Source organism: Hibiscus syriacus, unplaced genomic scaffold (genome assembly GCF_006381635.1).
Source record: "Hibiscus syriacus cultivar Baekdansim isolate YM2019G1 unplaced genomic scaffold, ASM638163v2 tig00110912_pilon, whole genome shotgun sequence".
Lineage (NCBI taxonomy): Eukaryota > Viridiplantae > Streptophyta > Magnoliopsida > Malvales > Malvaceae > Hibiscus > Hibiscus syriacus.
This window is the reverse complement of record NW_024062911.1, coordinates 1,699,048-1,726,705: the sequence shown is the minus strand read 5'-3', so window position 1 is coordinate 1,726,705 and position 27,658 is coordinate 1,699,048. Positions and strand designations below refer to the sequence as shown.

Below are 27,658 nucleotides of genomic sequence, written 5' to 3'. Positions count from 1 at the left end.
AGATAAGAATAAGATAAAATAATGGGATTTTGAAAGACTGTTTGAAAATAAGAAAAAGACAAATAAAAATAATAATAAATAGAATAAAATAGTAATTTGAGTTTGTAAAGAAGACTTATTGTGAAAAGTAGCCTCAGGATTTCAGCTTTGACTCAGTTTCCTCGGATAATCGAAATAAATCTTTACTTCATGGTTCACGCCAGTTACTTGTCTACAAGGAAAAATCCTTGTGACTATGATTTGTATACCGAATACCCAAGTGCAATCTTTAATATCGGTTTGTGAATTGATCTAAGCAAAAATAATGTTGTAGGTCTAAAAACATTAAGGCTCAAAAAGCTGCTGACTCGGATTATGTTATTTCAACAATAACTGATTCTGATATCAATTTCCTCTTAGCAAACAATTTTGATAAGTGTGTTCTCAGGAAGTCGAATGTGCTTCAATAAGCCGGTTCTTTCTCCCACGTTAACCATAACAACATCCAGACCAACGTTGACTTTTGGTTTTGAAAATTGTTTTGATTTTAAAATAAACCCATAAAATAGAGAGGGATATCCGAAGTGATTTAAGTGCCTTACAATTCTCACGTTTGGAATTGAGCCATCGCTTTAGCCATCGACTTTAAAGGAAATTAGCTAAGCATGACAAAAGTCATACTTAGCATATTTGAAAATAAAAATAAAAAAAACAAAGAAGAACTTTGAAAAAGAAAAGTAAAAATTTTGTTAATAACTAGAGAGAAGAAGAAGAATAAATTCTCAGTTGTTGAGAGATATGTTTCTAGGCTTACCCTGAGAGGGTATTTATAGTCTTCAAAATCCTAAAACAAGGTAAAGATAATTCCTAAAATAAAGAAATAAATCCTAATTAAAATACATAAAACTATTTAAACTAAAATACCTAAAACAAAGATAAGATAAAATATAATATTTAAAATAATATCCTAAAACATGAGTTTAATCCAAACCTGAATTATAGAAACGTGGCTGATCCATTCATTCTTCTAGAAGTGTTGACTGGACCTTCTAGAAGGTGCTGACATCATGCCACTTCAGATGAGTCATACCCAAAGTCATGCCCACTAATCCAATTTTGATTTCAAAAATAAAATAAAATAACTGCAGAATTCTATCCTTTTAGTGCAATTTTCAGAATCTAGTGTCACGTACAGAAAATGACTCAAAACGAATAAATAAGCCACAAAAACCAATGATTAAGGAGTAATTTAAAAGCAAAATATTAACCAAATAAATCACTTATCAAATTCCCCCTCACTTATTCAATTCTTGTCCTCAACCATTCAACAATTAATGTATCAAAATCATAAGTTGTCTTCTTCAATCCCATGTTATTCCTCAAACTTCCAATCGAACTAAGTCCATGAAAATTGCGAATTCAATGTACAATCAAGCTATACAACTAAGAAAAATCAAAGCAAGCAAGATATCCCGATTAATTGTCAACTTCAATGAAACGTGACTCAATACCTCACAAAGATTAACACATATCCGCTTAAAGTGTTTGCGGTAAATGAAATAGCTCAAACCGAAACTAACCAAAATATAACCATAGGCTTCCAATCAAGTATTCACTACTAAAAATGAACATAATTCAATAATCAAGGGGTCTTTAAACAAGGTGTAACGGCGCTTAGGTTAGCGTAGGGAAAAGCCCATGATGATTGGTTTAAGTACCAAGACAAGAGATTAAAACAATTAGGAACAATCCACGAACTAACATGAAGCACAATGAAAAATAAAACAAGGAAAAATAATAGATAAATGGTAATGAAACGATCGATTTTCCTTTTTTCATTTTAACAAAGTGTCATAATTGTTTTGCTGTTCGAAACAGTGAACTTTTTGTTGTTGTTTGAAATAGTGAATATTTTTTTGACTTTTTTTTCTTTGAACAAGAGTGATACAAGATCTCAAGTCTCGGCAAGGGTGTGAAAAGAGAGGAAAATAAAAAGAAAGGCTTTGGGTTTAATTATGAGGTGTAAAACAAAGAAATGAAATAGGCTCAAATGTGGTTCACTAGTGGATATATAAATGGGCAGGCTTTTTGGAAAAATGGGTTTATCCTAGGTGCCCATATCACATTAAAACATTACGTTCAACATATAGTCTCGATATGCATTGTGATTACAAGTTCTAGAATATCCTAATTAGTCTGGCACACTCAAATCAAATAATGAGAAAGAAAGAAAATGTATGCTTGTTAGGCTTGAATCTCAAAAGAAAAGTTTATATGCACTGAGTCAAGTTCATCTCTATCAACAAAAGCATGAAATAACTATACTTAACAAAAAATTCACCAGCTATACCAATAACCATCATGCAAATTAAATTCGGTCAAAACATGGTCATAATCTAAAAGAAAACAAGAGTATAAAGTGAAATTCAAGAATAGCAATTAACGATCCCAACACATCAATATCAGAATAACTCAATTTCAATCAATCAAACAAGTTAAGAAAAAATTTGACATGCTATCCTTCCCCTCTCACTTAATCTGTTTTGTCCAAAACTTATATCAAATTTAAAAACAAAGAGAGGGAAAAGGAATACTCCCTTGATTTAATGGCGACCGCGGTGAGAAGAACTGTTGTAGAATAGAATGTCTGATCGATAAGCCACCAGAAGATATATTAAAATTTTATGCAAAACAAAAATCAAGAAAAGAATAGATCATTCCAAGATTTTATTCTAAAGGAAGTAGACTCAAGAAAAGAACTAAATCAAGTTTTTATCATTTTCTCTTTTTTTTCACTGTTTGAACCAAAATTGTACTGCTGTTTTTTTACACTGCACTGTTCAAATCTATTGTGTATTTCTCTGCATTGTTCGAATCAAATCAATTTTTTCTGCACTGTTCTGTTTGAACTTTTCAGCACAATTCGAACCAATTTTTTTTGCACTGTTTTTCTGCACTGCATTGTTCGAATATGTTGTGTATTTTTCTACACTATTCTAATCAAATCAATTTTTTCTGCAATGTTCAAACAGTGTATTTCAATTTTTTTTCCCGAATGGTTCATCCTTTGTTCGCTGCCACATGATCTCTTCATGCCTTGGGGTCGGGTTTTCGCCATTTATTCGCATTCGGTTCGAAGAATTCTTGATTCTAACTTGCTTAAAATTCAACTAGGAATAACGGGGTCCTGAAAAATCAAAGAAAAATAAAAACAAAAATAAATCAAAAAAATAAAATTGAAAATAAAAATAAAAATTAAACAAACGGAAAAAAATAAATATGGGTTGCCTCCCATAAAGAGCTATTTTTAACGTTGTTAGCTTGATGACCTGATTTAGACTATAGGTTTAGAGAGAAATACTTCCTCCACTTCATACGCTTTTTCCAACTAAGAACTTCCTTATGAGAAATTCTATGATTGTATGATTCTTTTATTTTTTTCTTGTAGATTTTGGCTTTCTCGTAGGCTTTTCGTCATATATTTTTTAGCTTTGAAAGCTTATCCGAAATAATAACCGGTGAAGTAGCATTTTCTCCTAAAAAGGCATTCTTTAAATGTTTCGGCATTTGTTTCAATTCTACCTTAGGTGCCTGCAAAATATAAGGTAAAATTTTAGTTTTAGAGAAAGGTAAAAATAAATCAGAACTGATTGGAAAATATTTTCAAACTCCTTTTTTTTTCCTTTTTGTGGAAAAGTTCAAGATCTATGGAAAGATTAGATTCAATATATTCATCAATTAAATGATCTAAAATATCAATAGAATTAATTCTTTTAACTCGATTTGGGTATTTAATTTCTTTGTAAACATCAAATTCAACGATCTCACCATCAAATTTCATTGTCAGTATACTACTTCTAACATCGATCTTTGTATGTGCGGTGCATAAGAACGGTCGACCTAAGAGTACTTCGGAATAAATATCCGACCTAACATGTTTCATGCCAATGACATAGAAATCTGCAGGAAAAAATAATACATCGGCCATCACTAGACATTTTCCATTATTCCCATTGGATAGATCACAGACCGATCAGCCAACTGTATGGTTACTCCCATTTCCTTCAAAGGCTCGTTAGTAATCATTTTATAAATAGAAAATGGCATAATATTAATTGAAGCTCCTAGTCATACATTGCACATTTAATTTTAAAATTACCTATTTTACAAGGTATAGCAAACATACCTTGATCCTTCATTTTTGGTGGGAGCTTTCATTGAAAAATTAGGGAAACATGTTCTCCCAAATTTACCTTTTCGTGCCCCATTAATTTCCTCTTTGTAATGCAAAGCTCCTTTAAAAATCGAGCATACCTCGATACATGTCGAATTACTTCAAGAAGAGGTATGTTAACTTGAACTTTTTGAAACACCTCTAAGATATCCCTTTCTTAAGCTCTTTTATCACGCTTTAACAATCTTGATGGAAAGGGTGGTGCGATTTCATGAGAAGAAGGAGGAGGATGTGCATCAGATGTACCTTGTATTTCTGGAGGCGGCATTTCTACTTGTTATTCGGAATTGGCGGCTTTTACTTTCGGAACTTCGGGTGAGATGACTGTTCCACTTCGGAGTGTGATGGCACTAACGTTCTTTCTCGGATTTAACTTTGTTTGAGAAGGTAGTCTTCCTTTTGATTCCAATTTCCCCACAGTTTGAGCTAGTCAGCTCACTTGTTTATCCATCTCTTAAAAATGTTTTCGACTCGACTTTCAAATTTTTCCTTGGATGCAACCAACTTTTCTTGTGAAATTGCTAACTTTTCTATGATTTCCTCCAATGATGGCTATTAATTTGTTGTTGATGAGGAGGTCTTGGTTGATAATTTGTCCTTTGATTCGGCGCATACATGTAATTTGGGTGGTATCGTCATCCCGAATTATAAGTATTACTATATGAGTTGTATGGTCTTTGTGGAGGGCCTGGAATGTTTCTTATGGCATTGATTTATGCATTGCCTCCTTCTTGTATCATCGGGCAGTAGTCTGTCGGAAAGTCCAGCTTCGTGCATATCCCATATGCTCTGTTACTCCAGATTTTCCTGCAACAAGTGAGTTAACTACTTCAATTAATTTTCTAATTTATTTTCAATGGAAAAAGTACTTATCTCGTGAACCCGTCGGTTGGGTTCACTTGAAAACTATTGAGAGTTGGCAGTCATGGTTGAAATCAACTCTCTCGCTGTTGTTGGGGTCATGTTGACTAATGCTCCTCCGCTAGCGACATCTACCATTTTCATCTCTATAGGTAAAATACCTTCATAAAAATATTGAAGTAACGTTTGCTCACTTAATACGTGTGTGGACAAGTTGCGCAAAGCTTTTTAAAACGTTCCCAATAGTAATAAAGACTTTCTTTGGTCTTTTGCTTAATGGAGAGAATGCTCCTTCGCAACTCGCTTGCATTAGCCACTGGGAAGAACCTGTCAAGAAAAATTCAACTCATGTCAGCCCATGAATTAACTGAATTTAGAGGTAAATAAAATAACCAATCTTTAGCCAAGTCAGCTAAAGAATAAGGAAAGCTCTCAATTTAATTTGATCTTTGGTAACTCCATATGGTTTCATGCTAGTGCAAACCATGTGGAATTCCAATAAGTGTTTGTGCAGATTTTCATTGGGGAGGCCATGGAAAGTGGGAAGAAGATGAATAAGTCCCGTCTTTAATTGAAATGGAGTCCCGCCATTAGGAAAAATGATGCATAATGGCATCTAATGAAAGCAGCTGCAGCTAGCTCTCGAATCGTTTGTTCTTCTTCGCCATCGAGTTTTGATCTTCCTTATATGCGTCTGTTTCAGAGTTTGTCTCTGGATTTGATTTCGTTTCTAAACTATGTTCTTCTTCCTTTTCCTTTTTTTCTTGAAGCGTTTGTGTGTGGATTCTTCTTGCTTGTTCTTCGATCTCGGGTTAAGATCTACAAATTCTCCCGGGTTTCTTCTGGTCAAAAATTAAAAACAAAGAAAAATAAATCAGTAGTTGCCGTTAGTCCCCGACAACGACGCCAATTTGACAAGCATCGTTTTTACGTCAAAATAATTCCTTAATCCCAAAAGAAATATATAAAAAAATATAGCAAGTGGAAAGTAAGGGTCGATCCCACAAAGACTACAGTTTCTGATTTAATTATCTTTTTGTTTTTGAACAGTAGAGCTTTGATAGGGATGAAATTCAAGATTAAAAATAAATAAATATAAAAATATAAAAATAAACGTGAAATAAGAATAAGATAAAATAAGGGGATTTTGAAAGACTGTTTGAAAATAAGATAAAGACAAATAAAATAGTAATTTGAGTTTGAAAAGAAGATTTATTGTGAAAAGTAGCCTCAGGCTTCTACTTTAACTTAGTTTCCTTGGATCATCGAAATAGATCTTTACTTCAGAATTCACGCTGGTTACTTGTCTACAAGGACAAATCCTTGTGACTATGTTTTGTATACCGAATACCAAATGCAATCTTTAATATCGGTTTATGAATTGATCTAAGCAGCAACAATGTTGTAGATCTAAAAACTTTAAGGCTCGAAAAGCTGCTGACTTGGATTATGGTGTTTTAACAATAACTGATTTCGATCTCAATTTCTTCTTAGCAAACAATTTTGCTAAGTGTGTTCCCAGGAAGTTGAATGTGCTTCAATAAGTCGATCATTCCTCCCACATTAACCATAACAACATCCAGACCAACGTCAACTTTTGGTTTTGAAAATTGTTTTGATTTTAAAATAAGCCCATAAAACTGAGAGAGATATCCGAAGTGATTTTAAATGCCTTACAATTATCACGTTTGGAATTGAGCCATCACTTTAGCCTTCGGCTTTAAAGAAAATTAGCCTTAGCATATTTGAAAATAAAAATAAAACAAAGAAGAACTTTGAAAAAGAAAAGAAAAACTTTTATTAAAAACTAGAGAGAAAAATAAGAGTAAATTCTCAGTTGTTGAGATATATGTTTCTAGGTTTACCCTGAGAGAGTATTTATAGACTTCAAAATCCTGTAAAGATAATTCCTAAAATAAAGAAATAAATCCTAATTAAAATACTTAAAACTATTTAAACTAAAATACCTAAAAAAGATAAGATAAAATATAATATTTAAAATAATATCCTAAAACATAAGTTTAAATCAAATCTAAATTGCAAAAACGTGCGACTGGTCCATTCGTTCTTCTAGAAGCGCTGACTGGACCTTCTAGAAGGTGTTGACATCATCGCCACGTCAGATGCATCATGCCCACTAAAACAACTTTGATTCCAAAAATAAAAAACTACAGATTCTGTCCTTTTATTGCAATTACCAGAATCTAGTGTCCTACATAGAAAATGAATCAAAACAAACAAATAAGCCACAAAAACCAATGATTAAGGAATAATTTAAAAACAAAATATTAACCAAATAAAACACATATCACAAACTGACTCAAAGAACCACCCGTTCTTAAGGCCCAACTAGCTAGTAGGGTTGTAAATGAGACGAGACAGATCGCGAGCTACTCGAGATCGACTCGATCAAGGCTCGATAAATACTCGGATCGAATGGACTCGACTCGAGCTCGACTCGAGTTCTTAACGAGCCGAAACGAGCTACTCGATATTCGACTCGAAAAGCTCGTGAGAAGCTTGAAAAAATGTTATATTATAATTTTAGATTTTTTAAAATTACATTATTAAAAATACACTTTATATTAAAAATTCTATAATATAACTACCCTCAAATTTATTTTTTAATTAACCAGCCTAAGTTCAATTGTTACATTGTATATTACTAAAAGAAAAATAAAAGCCCATATAATTAAGCACATGTTAGATTACACGTGTTTGGTTGATTTTTTTCTTTCTTTTTAACTTTTTACTGCACAAGTACTTGACAACGTAGAAAAAATAATAAAAATAACCAAACAATAGAAAATTTGAAAATGGTTAAAAATTATTTTTGAATAAATATTCTTATATTTATTTCAAATTAATAAAAAATATTTATCTAATGACAAATATTTAATATATTTCTAATGATAATATTTTTAATAACTAATTTTTTAAATTGTTGTTATATTTTGAGATTTCGGGTTCAAATATCATAAATATCAAGAGTTTGAGCATTTAATATCAATATACTATATTGTACTTACCTCATAAATCGATACCAAGTCGATTAATTAATGTATTTGTAATGAATCCTAAACCCTAAACCCTAAACTTAAACCATAAAGCATAAACTCTAAACCCTAAACTATAAACTCCCAAACTGATAATGAACATTTTAGCTGTTTTTTTACTATTTTGACTAACCATATTTCCTTATTGGATTTTGACTAACCATAAACCCTAAACTCCCAATTTGAAGAATGAACATTTTAATTATTTTGACTAATCATAAACCCTAAATTTAGTATTCCTTATGAAGAATGCAGAATATTATTGAGCAAAAATCACACTATTCATGATGTAGGAACATAATTACATAATACAGTTTGAGGTCTCAGTCACGTGGCATGTGGTCATGGATTCACATGGATTTTTAAACCTTTTTATTTACAAAATTACGAACATCAAAACCTTTGTATTCACATGGTAATAGGGAAAAGGAAATGGGAACAAATTAAACTTGAGAAAGTCTACATGTAGGATACTGCTTTAATGAATTTGTCACCAACATCAAAACCTCTTGTCTTTCATTAAGAAGCAACATAAGACCAAGATATCCAATCCTCTTCTCTGGAAATCCAGAAGATGCAACCAGCTTCAGGCACTCCATTTGGCCAAAATGCGTGGGATACCCAAGCATGTGAATTAACATGAGTTTTCCAGGTTACGGTGCCTATAGTCATGATTATTTTCAAGAATTGCTGCACGAATAGCAGCACATTCTTTCCTTACAACAGCACGTTCTTCTGCTGCAGTTTTGCAAGCACATATAGCCCGTATCATGTCCCTGCATTGGAACAGTAAGTTCAACAACTTCAATTAATAAGCACATAATCTACATTTAAGTCAATCATTTAGATTCTTTATTTGGCAAACCTGGTTACAGGACAGGCATAGACATGGGAAAACCTGGTTACAGGACAGGCATAGACAAGGGAATCAGTAAAACAGAAGTGAATTTTCGAAGGTTACTTGCAGCTGCACTCCAACAAAAAAATCATGCTAAACTCATTCATGTATGTCCTTCCATTTTTTGCAGTGAGACCATGTCTTTTTCTTCTCTCGGCCATCAAAGATCTGAGAGAAACAATACCATATACTTCCAACAAACCATTGTTTTGCAGGTAGGGTCTTGTTTAGATCAAAATTCACTGCTATCTTCTGTCTACAGTCCTCAGTTTAGACCAAAATTTTCTTTTCTGTCAACTTTCGTTTCCCCCTCATTTTTGGCATCAATCTCATGGTTGGATTTCCATCTCAATAGAATTTCATCTGAGTTTTATAAAGAAGGTCCAATTTGCAGGAATGCAAAGGGTATTGTAAAGAGTAGGGGAACGATGATGAAGTGATAACAGAGACTACGAACAGCTTCTCGTTTTCCTCTTCTTCTGCTATGCTACTTCAAAGTACAAAGATTAAGTGAAAACAATTAACAATGTCATCGATGTTTAATGAAAACCAATTAACAATGTCATCGAAGTTGTAAATTATGCGTTTCTTTCATGAAGAATCGAGCTCCCATTCAGAACTCCAAAGCCTTTTGAATTTATATCCCACACCGGACGCTGAAGAGAGTTAAACTGGAGAGCAATATAAAAGGAGTGGACTACCGCTTATGTTAATTATATATTTCTTGGCCTTTTGGCTAAGATCTAGTATCTGTTTATTAGTTTAATATTTGATACGTAGGCTAATGGCTTACACGATATTAAATTTATTTTTTGAGTGTGAAAACCTTTCATAGTAGCTTGCTTCAGGGGAGGATCAAGCTTCAATCGAGCTCAAAATCGAATTTAATCGAGTTCGAGTCTCGAGCTTTAATTGACCTCTTGAATTTTTTTTTAATTTGAGCCTTTTTGAGTTCGAGTTGAGTTTTAATAATATATGTTGAGTTCGAGTCGAGTTTGATAATTTTTAGCTCGCGAGTTTTCGAGTCGAGTTTGCTCGTCGAGTTTTCGAGTCGAGTCGAGCTTACTCTTATAGTTTTCGAGTTCGAGTCGAGCTCAGTAATACTCAAGCTCAACTCGGCTCGTTTACACCCCTACTAGCTAGTGTATAAGCAACACGATTATATTCATGATTTACAAATGCAACATAAAAAGAAGGATGGTCCTGTAGAATCGCTCTAGACTCCTGCATGTACATTCTCAAAGTTGAAATATAGGTAGAAGCCATTTTAATATTATGCACTAACATCAAGGAATCAGTCTCAAACTAAACATTCGTCTAACCCATATCACAAGCAAGTCGAAAACCCACAAGCAAGGCATGAAATTCCATGAATCCCGCTTCAAAAATACGAAAAGTAGGTTGTGCCAAGCCTCCACACACCTTCCCATTCCGATCACGAGCCACAACACCAACAGCTACCACCGGATAAGCAACATCCAAGGCTCGATCCACATTAACTTTAATCACCCCTGCAATTGGGGTTTTTCATCAGTTAAAGACCACATTCGAAGACAATCCAGAAGCTACCTTACCATCGAAACCATGATGCAACCTCCCTACTTCAAACGAATGTAAATAGTCACGATGAAGCATTTTTGCATTTGTAATCAGAACCCAAGGCAGTTGCAACCTATTAGAATGAATAAAAGAGTTCCGATTATTCCAAATATTCCATAAAATAATAAAAAAATCTGCAAAATAATTACAACCTAGAATTGAAAAAGGCTTCCTCAAGCCACCTTAAGGAAGTAGTCGTGTAACTCAAGAAGACATGAGCCAAAATCTTAGCTAGCCAAAGAACCTCAACCATTCGTGGATATTGAAGAGATGATAAAGACAGCACATATTATTGAAGTAAATCACACTAATTACAGAGTAAGGCTGGTGTTTATATACAATACACTCAGCTCAATAACTGCTCTATAACAGAGTAACCTTTCTTTAACAGCTCAACAACTTCCTAACAGTTTCTTAACACCTATTGCCACCATGGCATAGCAATACGACTCACTTCTTCCTTCATTCTGCTAACATTCTTCCTACTTTTTCTTGTCCTCCAAACTAAACTTGACATACACATATCTTGGACCAAAATTCTTCAAATGCAGCTCGTGCCAATGGTTTAGTGAATCCATCGGCTATTTGATGCATGGCTGGAATATAGTTAACCGTTAGTTGGTCTGCTGCAACTTTCTCGCGCACAAAGTGGACATCAAGGTCGACATGTTTACATTGTGCATGGTATACTGGGTTTGCGCTCATAGCCACTACATTGGTGTTATCACACCATACAATCGGCTTATGGCTTTGACAGATACCAAGGTCCGATAGAAACACCTGAACCCGTGTAATGTCAGCAGCTGTGTATGCTACACTCTTGTATTCAGCCTCCATCGTTGAGCGTGAGACTGTTCTTTGTTTTTTTGAGCACCAAGTAACAAGGGACTTGCCAAAAAACACCCCGTAACCAGTGATGGAACGCCTGTCATCAATGTTGGCTCCCCAATCTGCATCCGCAAAGGATGTTATGTCTGATCCATGAACAGCAGGTGAAAACACAAGTCCAAAATTAAGCGTGGATGATAGGTAGCGTAGTATCCGCTTTACTGCAACAAAGTGAGTCTCCCTTGGTGCATGCATATGTTGAGCAACCTATCCAACACTGAATGAGATCTCAGGCCTTGTATGGAAAATATACAAAAGTGAACCAACTATACTTCTGTACTCGCTGGCATTCTGAACTAGTTCACCCTCCTCATGAGAGAGTTTAGGAGACACTACCATAGGTGTAGCACAACTTGATGCATTCCCCATTCTAGTTTTTCAAGTAATTCAACCACATATTTTCTTTGACTTAATATGATGGAATTGTTGAGACATTTGACCTCAATTCCCAAAAAAAGCTTAGCTCCCCAAGGTCCTTTAGCGAAAACCGATCCTACAACATCGAGACAACTTTTTGTACAGCATTAGAATCTTAACCTGTGATCACTATATCATCCACATATACAAGAGCATATACAAAGCTGTCATGTACATGTTGTACAAATAAGGATGAGTCTGCTCGAGAGACTACAAATCCTATCTGCAGTAGGTTGTCCTTAAGTTTCGAGTGCCAATTGTGAGGCGCCTGTCAAAGATCATAAAGCGCCTTCTTCAGTTTACACACAAGTGGTTGAACAAGTTCATCATTTTGCTCAAATCCAGGGGGTTGCTGCATGTACACCTCCTCACTCAACTCTCCATTGAGAAAGGCATTGTTGATATCAACATGCTTGAGTTTCCACCCACTGGAGACTGCTATGGCTAGAATTGAGTTGAATGTTACAAAACGGACTGAAGGTGTCCTTGAAGTTCTGGCCTGGAATTTGTGAGAATCCTTTGGCTACTAGGCGTTCTTTATACCTATTTATCGATCCATCAGGATTGTACTTGACACGAAAAAGCCATTTACATCTCACAGCCATCCTGTTCTTGGGAAGTTTAACTAAAGTCCATGTGCCATTGTTGAGTAGAGCATTGTATTCATCGTGTACTGCTTTAGCCCAGTGAGGTGATTGAAGAGCAGTATCAATTGTAGTTGGAATCTCATCATCCAATCTGATTGAATATGCTTTAGGTTTGAAGACGCCACACCGCTGCGTGTCATCATATGATGAACACGAGTTTGAGAAGCATTATCAGTAGGCTCAGAGGGCACAGGAACAGTATAGGACTCAGGGATATTAATACATGATTCAGTTACACCACCTTGTAGGCCATCACCTGATATATTGTCAGCATCTACATCTACATCTATATCTCCAGTAGAAGCAGTTTCTTCTGGCTGAGCATCAGAAGAAACATGTGGCAACGTGTCTGCAGGGATTTGTTGAGATACATTGTTGTCCATTTCAACTTCATTGGGAGCCACTGTACCATCATATTCTTCATGTATTGCGGTAGTATTGGGCGAAGACTGAGCACGTGAGTTTCTGGCTGATGTAACAACTCGCAGAGACTGAGTATGAGTTATGGAGTTGCCTGTTGAGTTTAAGTGATCACAACTACTTTTCCCTGCAAACGGAAATATAGACTCGTTAAACACAACATGACAAGAAATATATATACGTCCATCATTTGCCAAGCATTGGAACCCCTTGTGCTGAGGGCTAACTCCAAAGTAAGTGCACACTTGTGACCTGAATGACAATTTGTGTTTTTGAAACATCTTCAAATGAGGAAAGACATCCAAAAACCTTCATCATAGTGTAGTCAGGTTTCTTTCCAAAGAGCTTTTCAAATGGTGAAGCATTTTGTAGAACTTTAGTAGGCTGTCGATTAATTAAATAAACTGTATGAGTGACTTCATATGACCAATACTTGATTGGTAAACAAGCTTGAGCTAGTAAAACCAAAGCCAGCTCGACAATGTGTCGGTGTTTTCTCTCAACTACACCATTCTGCTCAGAGGTGTGTGGACAAGTGAGTCTGTGCACAATGCCTTCTCGAGCTAGTAAGGGCGAAACACTGCGAAACTCTCCACCCCAGTCTGTTTGTAGTGCTTTTATGGTGATGCCAAATTGATTTGCTACAAATTTCTGAAATAATTGGAATGCTATGTATGTTTCACCTTTGTTTTCAAGAGATAAATCCATGTGTGACGTGTATGCGCGTCAACAAAGGAAATATAAAACTTAAACCCATTCGAAGACACGTGTGGGGTCCCCGTAGATCAGAATATACAAGTTCAAACGAGGATGCTGTCATTGTATTTGAGTTACAAAAAGGTAACTTGTGGTTTTTTCCTAAATGACATGCCACACATTCTTTATTTACATGAGAATGAACTGGAAAGCTTAGCTCAGAAGCTATTCTTGCTAGAGTTTCAGCTGTTGGGTGGCCAAGTTCTGTGCCATAACTCATCTAATGGGGTTGATTCCAATTCAGCATTTGTTTGTGCTACATGAGCTTGTAATGATTCTTTATTCATTGCAAATGAGTATAGGCATCAGTTTATCTCCTTCAAGCAGCATTTGTCCAGTAGCCTCGTCTCGAACGCAACAACGATTGGCATGAAATTCAATGAAAACGTCGTTATCCCTAGCAAGCTTTGAAACTGAGAGTAGATTCTTTGTTATTTTGGCACATGCAACAAGTTATTCAAGAAAAGTATACGTGAAGAAGTATTGACTTGAGCATGGCCAATCAAGGCAACATCAAGGGGCATTCCATTTCCAATTAAGAGCTTACCTGGACCTAGATATTCAGAAGAGTTTAGCACTTTATTAGCATCTGCAGTAACATGGTGCGTAGCTCCTGTATCAACCACCCAACGCTCAGATTGCACAGAAGTAGTGTGGGCTTATGGTTGATCATCTGCACCTGAATTATTCATTTTCTTTGCACAACACTCACAACCTTCATCAGCAGGTGACATTGTATAAGTGCCAGAAGAAGATGCAGCTTTGTATTCAGACGAATATTGGCCTTGCTGAACAGAAGGAGTACAGGAGAAATCTTTATCATATATGTGCCAACATCGATCAACCAGGTGGCCAATCTTTCCACACAGTTGGCACTAAACCCTGGGCCTACCACGACCTCTACCACTGGACCGAGGGTTATATGAGTAACCAGTCCTTTGATTAGAACTGTTGTGCACCATTGAGTTATTTTTTACTTCACCTTGTGCAAGATTTGCAGCCATAGGCAACATTTCAAGCTGATCGTCGAAACTTTCTAATTGAGTTTCTACATCAAGTAGCATTGTAGAGATGTCGTCTAAAGACATGGTGTCCCTCATTGAGGTGATGATCGCCATGAACGGCTGATACTCTCGAGGGAGTCCTTTCAAAATTCTAGCAATCTGTTCAGCTTGAGGAATTATGCTACCACAAGAAGCTAACGCATCACATACCTTCTTTACACACGTAAGGTAAGTTCACATGGTGTCACCCCCTTTCTTTAAGGATTGAAGTTTGTAGTGAAGGCTCATAATTACCGTTGTTCAACGGTTGGCAAAGAAACTTAGAACAGTGTTCCACACAGCTGCTGTTGTTTTAGCGCCTACAAATTGAGGAAGAAGATGTGGATTAATTGTGGACAGCAATCATGAGGCTAAAGCACTGTCTTGTGCTACAAAATCTTCATAGTTGTTGTTGATACGAACCGTGCCATCATCATCGACCACTGTCTCCGACGGAGTCAATGCTATTCCTGTAAGTAGCCGCTCCAGTCGATGGCTTCTGACGGTGAGTAGGATTTACTACTTCCAAAGGAGGAAGTTCATCTCATCGAGGACTACATTTACCTTTTTATTTGTAAATGATTTCGAGCCCATGATAGACTCCATCAAAGGCAGCTCAGGCAGCAGAAGACAACCTTCAAATCCCAAGATCCATGGCGAATGATACCATATTGAAGAGATGATAAAGACATAACATATTATTGAAGTAAATCACACTAATTACAGAGTAAGGCTGGTGTTTATATACAATACACTCAGCTCAATAACTGCTCTATAACAGAGTAACCGTTCTTTAACAGCTCAACAACTTCCTAACAGTTTCTTAACAGCTATTGCCAGCATGGCATAGCAATACGACTCGCTTCTTCCTTCATTCTGCTAACAGTAGACAACTACGCAAAGCATGCCACATCTTCTTGTCATGACTAGAACACATCGGACAAAACCATCAGACAAACCAACACCTTTTAACTTACCACCGGTAAAACATCTTGAGCCAAGCGCCTTGCAAATATTTGGTTCTTAGGAAGTAACTTCTTAATAGACAACCATAACTTAGACCTTTGTTCATGATCATGGCTTTATTTATTTATTTATTTTTTGCAGCCACCAGTAGCTGGAACGAATCGAATACACTCCAGAGTCATGATTTCCCCAAATGATCATATCCTTAGAACACGGAGCTATACGAACATTGAGAATCTGTAAAGCATCATTATTGGAGAATATCCTGCGAATAAATGATTCATTCCATAGATTAGTACCAGGAATCGTAAACTTATGACAATAAACATGATTAGCATCTGAAACAATATAACTCCATGTGAGCAAAACAGCTTTCGAGCCACCCCACTTTTCACAAAGAATTTGCCAACGGCTACCAGCACCGATTCTCTAAAACAGACCCCATGCAGTTCTTGTAAAGTGTGATATAACTCTTTCCATGCAAAGGAACTGCTATATTTCAAAATAGCATTCAAAATATCTTCAGTTGGAAAATATTTAGCACGATAGACTCGCGCAAATAAGCTATCTGACTCTTTAATAAATCGCCACAATTGTTTACCCAAAAGAGCCATGTTGAAGCTATAAAGGTCCCTAAACTAGTCCAGTTTCCCTCTAGGCCCGGCCCAATACATGTGCCAGATGGGCCTTAGTCCAGGCAACACAGCATGTTTGAGGGGCAACAAAAGATTTAGAGAATTTATGCCATGGTTTACTTGGAAACTAGCGCATTAGTCAAAATCATCCCAAGAAAAACAAAGCCTTTTACAAAAGTTAAATTTCTATGTAAAGAAATCTACTTTATACTTTAAGATATTGACTTATTAATTATACTGATTTTCATTTTTTGTTTTAAAATTCTTGTTGTTTAGTAACAAGTTCTTTCTTCTCTACGAGACGTATTGTTCTTTAACAGCTCTTGCTAATAAAACAAGTGTTAGAATTTAAGAAAGCTTGGTTTTCAAAATTTAGATTCAGAGGCGTCGTTGATTTAGAAATTTTAGCTCTAAAATATGCTTTATAATATACGTTTATTATACTTGATACTAAGTCAGATGGGCTACAATTGAAATTGTAGTACCTACATGTTATACCTTCGTTAAAGGCATGTCTTAGGTCGACTCCGTATCTAAGGACATTTAGAGAATCTAAAAGTATCTTAGAGTCTCTGGCACATCGAGAATCCCAAAAGATACAAAGGGAACGTCTCTGTAGAAAAGAATCGATGTATAACATTCCTCAGGAAGTCACGATGTGACATCTGACAAACTCGCGTGATCTACTAGAGTTAAATTCACTATCTCGAGATTGTATCCACTTATCATGCTAGTCCAAGGGTAGCACTATCACCCTACAACTAACACATGCACCACTATAATTATCTATCTCTGGTATGTTGACTTTCCTAAGAAAAGCAAAGCCTTTTACAAATATCATCCCAAGAAAAGCAAAGCCTTGTAAAAATTGACTTTTGTAAACAACAAGTTTTTCAAAATTGAAGCTCTTGAAATCCTATCTTCGAAGCACGATGACTCAAGATAGATTGAACGGATTAGCAATTCTAAGCATTGAAAGTCAATTTTTACGAAGTCTTGATTATCGTAAAATAATAGAGGTTTTTGCTTCAAAAAATGCACGAAAGCATCGTTTTAGGTGATATTTGTAGCCTTGTAGGTTTTGGTTTGTATTAGTATTGATATTGTTTGACTATAATTTCTATTACATTTTTGTTTTAAAAAAATTATTTATGTTTTGTCTATTATACGGTACAAGTATAGGGGTATAAAATTATTATCTCGCCCAGGGTATTAAAACTCATTGGACCGGCCGTAGTTCCCTCTTTGGTTTGCATATGGTCTTCCAAGCAACCATTGGCCATCCACGCTTAGAAACATCACCAGACCACCAATATCGTTGCATACCACTAGCCATATCTTGCACTAAACAGTCAGGCAAAAGATAACATGACATAACATATTGTTGTAAAGCTTGAGCCACAGTTTTAATAAAAATCTCTCGACCACCATATGAGAGGAGTTGCTTTGTCCAACCATCAATCCTGTTCTACACCCTGTCCTTAAGATACCAAAAGTATTGTCTTATTTTCCCTATATGAAGTGGCATACCAAGATAATGCCCCAAATCACGCACCTCTACGATACCCAAAATAGCTGAAATTTGTCTCTTACAACTTTGCCTTGTACTTGGATTGAAATATAAAATAGACTTCTCAAGGTTCACGTTCTGACCAGAAGAGGATTCATGACTCTCAAAGCATCTCGGATCTGAGTATCCTCGTGTGTGGAATTTTTAGGAAAATTAATTCTATCATCAGCAAAAAATAAATGAGTAACCTTGGGTTCGTTCTGGCTAACACTTATACATCGAATCTTCCGTTGAACCTGCAAACGATTAAAATAGCATATAACCCGAGTACAAAAAAACAAACAGGAAATGAGATAAATGTTCTCCCTAACATAAATCTCACTTTGGCCGAAATTCATGCATAAGATCACCATTCACACGAACCGAAAAAGAAACAGTTTCCACACACCACATAACAAGAGAAACCCAATCAGCACAAAACCCTAATTGCTACATAATCTTCCTCAAAAAGACCACTCCACTCGATCATATACTTTCTCCATATCTAATTTAAGTGCCTTTATTCGACCTATTCTTGGACGAGTTCATATAGTGAAACAACTTATGAGCCACTAAAATATTATCAAAAATCTATGTACCGGGAAGAAAAACAACTTGATTTTCACTAATACAAAGCGGCATGAGACCTATCAGGTGACGAACCAACACTTTCGACACAATTTTATACACAACGTTAGAAAGATTAATCGGACGCAAATGCTTCATTTCTTGGGTATCTGACATCTTAGGAATAAGGACAATCATAGTCTTGTTAACCAGTCCCATATCCAAAGTACCCCTCAACAACTGCAGGCAAAGATTCACCACATCATTCCCCACAATGTCCCAATGCATTCAATAGAAATTGGCCGATAAACCATCAATACCATGAGCTTTCCTAGGATTAATGTCATAGAAAGATACAATAACCTCATCAGAAGTAAAATCTAAATAAAGCGCTTAGTTCATACTAGGAGTTATGATAGGGCTCACAACATCAATAATAGAATCATCAATCAAATGATCACACGAAGCAAACAAGTTCTTAAAAATCAATAATGATATTCATAATAGCCTGTTTAGCTTCATTCCAACATCCATGAGCATCAAATAAACCAAGAATATAATTCTTCTTCCTCCATCCATTAGCCAGTGCATGAAAATAAGATGTATTTCGATCTCCTTTAGAAAGCCATTGTACTCGAGAACGTTGTAACTAATACACTTCCTCCTTATCCAGCAATTGCTTAAGCTCAACCTTCTTCCTAACACAATAATGAATCTCCCTATCCGAAAGGTGATGATGTAAAGCAATATTAACAAAATCCTGCAACTCTTGAATTTTATCCTGAGAGTACGACAACCGCTCACATTGCCAAGTGTCAAGGGCATCTTCAACCACATGAATTTTCTTCATTGTATTATAAGAAGCACCCATCCACGCGTCTCGCACTCTTTCCTTGTACTCTTCTCATGAGCACAACAATTTTTAAGCCGGAAGTAATCACCATTTGAACCTCGCTTGTAATTCTTTACCCAATCCGTATCTATAAGCAAGTAAGAATGATTCGAAGTGTCCGCAAACTCTGAAATCACCTTACCAATTGGAAACGCCTGGAACCAACACTGAGTAGCAAAAAATCTATCAAGTTTCTCCCTAATTGAATGTTCAACAGTACCACCATAATGCCATGTAAACTAGCCCCTAGACGGTTTATAATCAAACATACCATTTCGTTCAATGACCTTTCGAAACTCCTCCATTTGAATCCTATCTTTCCTCTTTCCACTTTGTTTTTCCAAGTCACTTAGTATAGCATTGAGGTCACCCCCTAAAAGCCATGGAAGAGAAGAAGCACCTCACAAAGAATCAATAGTGGCCCAAATTGCATGTTTCAACTTAGATTGATGACTTGTATAAATACCTTAAAAATGAAACTTGTCATTACCAAATTCAATAATTGCATCAATATGAAAATGAAAAAACCAAAATATTAAAATTATTATTCCATAAGAGCATTAACCCAACACATTAATTGCTTTTGTCAACTACAAAATAATTATCCTTACCGAGCGTACATCGAATATAATACTCTTATGTTTCTTTATTTGAGTTTCACTTAGGAAAATAACATTGGCTTCCTTTCGACCGATATATCGGCCCACCGCATAAACTGTTGCGAAATTGCTCAAACCATGAAAGTTCCAACAAAAAATGATCATTGATCTCGGTGGTGTTGACTCTCAACCACCTCCGAAGAGTTTTTATTACTGTTCATCCCAGCGTCATTGTTTGATGTCTGTGTAGGCCTTGTCCTCTTCGATATTATCGGATTAGTAACCTCATATTTACCCTGTACACCGCATTTGGAAAGACGACTAGTGGCACCAATCTGTTCATCTTTCCCAAACCCTTTCGGGACCACAGAATTAGGAGTCACAACTTCATTATCCTCTAGCACAACTGTTATAGAGTTGTTGAAAACATTTTGATGTTTCGATATAACAAATTAAGTTAAATGAATTTTAAGATTTTACAAAAGATTTTCTAAGTATATTCGATGTAATTATTCGAATATCAAAATATTACTCCAAGTCTTTCAAAGTTCATTTTAATCCTTACTAAAGTGTAAAATTGTGTTTTATACTTAAACTATTTAAAACAATTTTACAAAATATTTCGAGCCTTAATCGAGCCAAATATTTTCTTTTAAAAGGGTTTCAAGAAAAATCATATTGTCCAGGGGTACAGATTCCCCCCATGGAGAACAGATTCCCCCCAGGGGGTACCGATTCCCCCTTGTCTAATGGTCAAAAATAGATTGCACTTAGGGAACCGATTCCCCATGAGGGGTACCGATTCCCCCTACGCTCCAAGTGTTTTATTAATTATTTCTCATCCCCAAACGGCTCCAAAATATCCCCAACGACTATATACGACTTCAAACACATTCCAAGCTATAAATACAAGCTAAGGACACTTGAAGAAGCAAGAAAACAACTATCCAAGCAATCAAACACATGAGAAGAGTTTTTCATTCTTATTTCATCTTTCTCTTGTAAATATTGTGTTCTTGTGAGCTTAATTCTTGTAAACACCAACCTTAGAGAGGTTTTATTGTTTACATCTTTTATCCTTTTGTAAAGGGGAAAGGTTCTAGCTTAGCCCATGTAAAAGCTAGGGAAAGGTTCTAGTTTAGCCCGGAAAAACTAGGGAGTTTGTAAGGTTACTCTTTATCCTCAAAAGAAAGAACAAATTAGTGAATTTGTTGGAAAATCCTTGGTGAGGAGCTAAAGTAGTGGACGTATAATTTGGTTAAGAAAGTCGAACCACTATAAATCACTGTGCAATTCTCTATCTTTCAATCTCCTTACTCCCTAAACACAAAACCGTTCCGACCCCTCTTTGCAAACCGTTCTCGTTAAAAAGGATTAACCACCTTGAGACGATCCTAGAAGAAGCTCTACCAATTCCCGACGCAACCGACAAAGAAATGACTTTTTCCTCCGGTGCTTATTATATGAAGAATATCCTATTATGGATTCACAACCGGTCAACAAGCCGCCCTTCTTCAATGGAGTAAATTATGCATATTGGAAGAATAAGATGATGTACTTCATTCAATCATACAATCTAGGAGCTTGGTACTCAATCATGGATGGTTACTCCTCTCTACCCGGCAAGTAAAACGATTGGAGTAGAGAAGAGCAGAAAAATTTTCAACTTAATTCTAAGGCTATACATATTCTATTTTGTGCTTTAGGCCCAAATGAATATGGAAGAGTCTTATCTTGTTCCAGTGCCAAAGAGATTTGGGATAAGCTCCAAGTCACTCATGAAGGAACTGACGAAGTGAGGTAATCAAAGAAAAAGCTTCTCAACCATAGCTACGGGAACTTCAAGATGAAACCCGATGAAGACATCAAATCTATAACGGATAGATTTTCCGTGATTTCAACGGTCTCAAGGGATATGGAGAAGTAATACCAAATGAGAAGCTTGTGAGGAAGATGATTTACTCTCTTCCAAAGGAGTGGCAATCAAAGAAGACGGCCATTATCGAAGAAAGAAACCTAAAGTCTCTCACTCTCGACGAGCTAATTGGTTCCCTTTTCACTCATGAGATGATGGTGAAAAAAAATGAAGAAAGGGAAGAGAAGAAAAACAAGAAGAAGAAGAAGAAGAATGAGGACGTAGGCATCAATGAAAGATATCAAGATTCAAGTGATGAGGTGGATGAAGACAATGATGAACAAAAAGAAGAGATGGTCAAGCTCTTGAAGGAACTCAAGAGATTCATGATTTCCAAGGAAGTGAAACATGAATCAACCAAGAAGAAGAGTCCCACGGTATGTTTCGATTGTCAAAGAAAAGGGCATGTCATGTATGAATGTCCTCTTCTAAAGAAAAAGGGGAAGAAGGCATTTGTTGCATCTTGGAGTGATGAAGATGATTCCAATGATGAAGATGAAGTAGTCAACCTATGCCTCATGACCACTCAAGAAGAATTTGAGGTATCTTCTAACTCAAATGTATTTAATTCATTTACTTTTGATGAGTTACAAGATGCTTATAATAGGTTGTATTTGGGATTTGAGACCATGAATTCAAATATACGAAATTAATTTCAAAACTCAAAAATAAAGATATTTTGATTTTGAAAGCAAAAGTTGATTTTGAAAATCAAAATGAAATTTTGAAAAATAATTTAGAGCTTTCAAAAATCAAAATAAATGATTTAGAAAAAGAAAATTTTGAGTTAGGTGTTAAGTTTGAAAGCTTAATAAAATAAAAAGAATTAATTTCTAAAAACAACCTATTATGTTTAAATATAGGAAAATGCTCACATTGCAATTATCATGGTCATATGGAAGATACTTGTCCTTTGAAGAAAGGAAAACGTTTTAAAATTAGGCAAGTATGGGTCCTAAAAGGAACAAGGGGCATTGTAACTAATGTTCAAGGATCCAAAGCAATTTGGATACCAAAATCTATTTAAATGTCTCTTGTAGGTCTGTGGAAGCAATTGTGATGAAAATGATGATATTCAAGATGCTCTAGCCACACATGAAAAAGGAATGGGTAACCTCTAAGCTTAATACTTTTAATTTTGGATTATTTGGTTGCTCATTTGATTTTAAGCATGCATGAGTTTTGGTTTTAAATGATTATGCATCATTTGTTTTGATCTCATGTATGTTGAAAAGATGATTATGATGAACATTTTAAAGTTGTATTGATTTTTCAGAATTTTTAGTTCATCATAATAAAATTTTGGTCAAAATTTGTTTTAATGCAAATGATATCTCTCTAACAATTGATATCAACTTTTCAAATACTTTGATTTTATAAATCTTTAAAATTTTTGACCTAAATTTGAATGTTTATGCATGTGGTTTAAATAAAAATGGTATCTCTCTAATAATTGATATCAAAATTTTCAAATGCATAACATTTTTAGAAAACTTTATGCATATGATCTTAAATTCAACAATTGGTATTGCATAAAGTATTTTATTCTTGGATATATTGAATTTCATATGCTACTAACATGTTTGTTATTCTTTGTTGAAATTCAATTTTGTTTAAGTGTCAAGATCCTAAAAGCAAAATTTTATTTGGAATGCATTTATTGAGGGAGAGCTTTGATTTTTTTCAAATGATTTTTAAAATGTCAAATTTACTACTTACTCTCCAATGTTATTTTGAACTTAAAAGATTAGAGCCTTTTTGATTTAACAAAAAGGGGGAGAAGTGTTAAAGTAAGGGGGGAGTAATTTCAAACTTTATTTTAAAATCTTAAAATTACTCAAATGTTTTGTTATATCAAAAAGGGGATATTGTTGAAAACATTTTGATGTTTCGATATAACAAATTAAGTTAAATGAATTTTAAGATTTTACAAAAGATTTTCTAAGTATATTCGATGTAATTATTCGAATATCAAAATATTACTCCAAGTCTTTCAAAGTTCATTTTAATCCTTACTAAAGTGTAAAATTGTGTTTTATACTTAAACTATTTTAAAACAATTTTACAAAGTATTTTAAGCCGTAATCGAGCCAAAAATATTTTCTTTTAAAAGGGTTTCAAGAAAAATCAGATTGTCCAGGGGGTACAGATTCCCCCAGGGGGAACAGATTCCCCCCAAGGGGTACCATTCCCCCTGTCTAACGGTCAAAAACAGATTGCATAAGGGAATCGATTCCCCAAGAGGGGGTACCGATTCCCCCCACGCTCCAAGCTGTTTTATTAATTGTTTCTCATCCCCAAACAGCTCCAAAACATCCCCAACGACTATATACAACTTCAAACACATTCCAAGCTATAAATACAAGCTAAGGACACTTGAAGAAGCAAAAGAACAACTATCCAAGCAATCAAACACAAGAGAAGAGTTTTTCATTCTTATTTCATCTTTCTCTTGTAAATATTGTGTTCTTGTGAGCTTAATTCTTGTAAACACCTACCTTAAAGAGGTTTTATTGTTTACATCTTTTATCATTTTGTAAAGGGGAAGGTTCTAGCTTAGCCCGTGTAAAATTAGGGAAAGGTTCTAGTTTAGCCCGGAAAAAACTAGGGAGTTTGTAAGGTTACACTTTATCCTCAAAAGAAAGAACAAATTAATAAATTTGTTGGAAAATCCTTGGTGAGGAGTTAAGGTAGTGGACGTAGCCTTTGGTTAAGAAAGTTGAACCACTATAAATTGTTGTGCAATTCTCTATCTTTCAATCTCTTTACTCCCTAAACACAAAACCGTTCCGACCCTTCTTTGCAAACCGTTCCGGTTGTCGATTTGAGCTTCCAAAATCCTAACAAGAGTGTTGCGGAAGACGGCTATTGGATAGAGAAAAATCGCAACTGATAATTTGAGAAAATAAAAATAAAGATAAAGAAGACACAAAATTTACGTGGAAAACCCCTAAATAATATAGGGTAAAAACCACGGGCAACGGTAGAAGAATTTCATTATGAGAAAATAGGAATTACAACCTCTCTCGATCTACCAAGGATAAAACAATGATAATTCTCTCTTGATAAAAAGGAGAAAACAACTCTCAAGAAACTATCTAAATTCTCTCTAGTATTGGAAGAAAGCTAGAATGCTTTGGGATGGTTTTGAAGCTAAATGAGCTAGGGTATTTATAGTTCAAGCTTTAAGGACTAATTTGTAAATACCCTAAATTACAATAGCTGAATGTGAGATTTTACCATTCTTATATGTCAAAAATGTTATGCACCTTTCGGTGCATTTAATGCTCCTTTTTTTTTACTTCATTTCATGCACTTTCAGTGCATGTGCTGCTGATTTTCAAAAATCTCCCACTTGAAGATTTGATTGGAACAATCATATATTCACACCATTCTTTCTACCTTGTACCATCATGTTGCTTATGTTTCTGACAGGCCACAAGAGGATCGACACCAAGTAAATTTATCAGAATTGATTGCCTTTGTCATGAAATCTGCTATGTTGTCTTTGGTATGGATATTCTGCATATCTACAGTTCCTTCTTCCACCTTTTCACGAATGAAATGGTATTGAGCTAGTATGTTCTTTGTCCTTGAATGAAATGTTGGATTCCTTGCTAGATGCAAGGCGCTTTGACTATCACAAAACATAGATACATACTCTTGATTGTGCCCAAGCTCCTCCAATAGCATCTTCAACCAAATTGCTTCTTTACTGGCTTGTGTAGATGCTACATATTCTGCTTCTGTTGTGGATGTAACCACAACTGACTGCAATTTCGAAACCCAGCTTACAGCTCCACCAGCAACTTTGATCACATATCCTGTTATAGATTTTCTTTTATCTAAATCCCCTGCATAGTCAGAATCGACATACCCATTAATAAGTAAGTTTGATCCTCCATAACATAATGCAATATTTGAGGTCCCTTTGATGTATCTAGGATCCTCTTCACTGTATTCCAATGCTCTTTGTCTGGATTCCATGTACCGACTAACCACTCCCACTACTTGTGCAATGTTTGGTCTTGTGCATATCATAGCGAACATTAAACTTCCCACTGCTGATGCATACGGTACTCGAGACATCTCAATCCTCTATTCTTCACTGCTAGGACTCATACTAGAGGATAATTTGAAGTTAATAGGAAGAGGGGTAGAAATTGTCTTACAATCTTGCATGCTGAATCGTGACAAGATCTTCTTAAAGTAATTCTTTTGTGAAAGCCAAATCTTCCTATTACTTCTGTCTCGGTGAATTTGCATCCTTAGAATCTTGTTTTCTGATCCTAAGTCCTTCATTTCAAATTTCCTAGCCAGTTGTGCCTTCAATTCTTCAATATGATCTTTGTTGGGTCCTGCCACCAACATGTCATCCACATACAACAACAATATAACAAAATCGTTATTACCAGACCTCTTAAAATAAGCACAAGGGTCTGCATTAAGTCTGTTTTATCCAAGGCACATAATAAGGAATCAAATCTCTTATACCAACACCTCGGTGCATGCGTTAGACCGTACAGAGATTTGTTCAACCTGCAAACCAAGTTTTTCTTTTCTTTTTCTTCAAAACCTTCAGGCTGGAGCATGTAAATCTCTTCTTCAAGATTTCCATGAAGAAAAGTTGTTTTAACATCTAGCTACTCTAGCTGTAAGTTCAATGTAGCACACATTGCCAAGACTACTTGAACTGTTGTTAGTCGAACCACAGGAGAAAAAATTTCATTGAAATCAATACCTTCTTTTTTGGGCATATCCTTTGACCACCAGTCTTGCACGATACCTCTCCACTTGATCGTCACCATTTCGCTTGATTTTGAAGACACATTTGTTAACAATTGGCTTCCTTCCTTGTGGTAGTGGCACAAGGTCCCATGTATTATTTTTATGAAGGGCTTCGATTTGTTTTTGCATCGCCATCATCCATAGTGAAGCATCTGAGCTTTTTATTGCCTCATGGTATGTTGATGGCTCACCGTCCTCTGTTAAAAGGCAATATGCAACATTTCCTTATATAAAATAATCTGAGTGCCAATTGGGACGTCTTCTCACACGATCTGATTGAAGAGTTGTTGGAGCTTCAGAACTCTCTGGTTCTTGTTCATCATGTGTTGTTCTGCTTCAGAAGAATCTCCTTGTTCAACCTCTTTTTCCACATGTATCTGTGTAGTCTCTGACTTTTCAGCGATATCATCATCTTCTTTTCTTTGTAGCTTATCTTCTACAAAGATAATATCCCTGCTGATGATTACTTTGAGGGCAGTGGGATCCCACAAGCGATACCCTTGACTCCATCAACATACCCCAAGAATTTGCATTTCCTGGATTTTGGATCCAGCTTTGAGATTTCTTCGGAGTTGTACATCACGTATACAATACTTCCAAATATATGAGGTTTGAATAATAAGATGTTTACCAGTCCACATCTCGTTGGTGTATTCAGCTCTATTGCAGTTGATGGAGCTCGATTCACCAAATAACAGACGGTATTGACTGCTTCTGCCCAGAATGATTTTTCTAGGCATGCATCCCTTAACATTGCTCTTGTTCTTTCTAACAAGGTTCTGTTCATTCGCTCTGTAACTCTATTTTGTTGAGGAGTGTTCGCCACTGTGACTTGTCTTTTGATGGCTTCTTTCCTGCAAAAGTCATCAAATTCTTCGCTTGTGTATTCTCCTCCATTATCTGTTATGAAACACTTGATCTTATTTCCAGAATCAAGTTCCACCCGCGC

General features: G+C 35.7%; 1 non-coding gene across 1 annotated transcript; it reads left to right on the top strand.

The window, feature by feature from the left end:
• The first annotated feature begins 9,743 nt into the window (after positions 1-9,743).
• LOC120146375 lies at positions 9,744-9,942 on the top strand. Its single transcript, XR_005518215.1, has one exon. It is a non-coding gene; the product is annotated as a U2 spliceosomal RNA (small nuclear RNA).
• Positions 9,943-27,658: the final 17,716 nt, after the last annotated feature.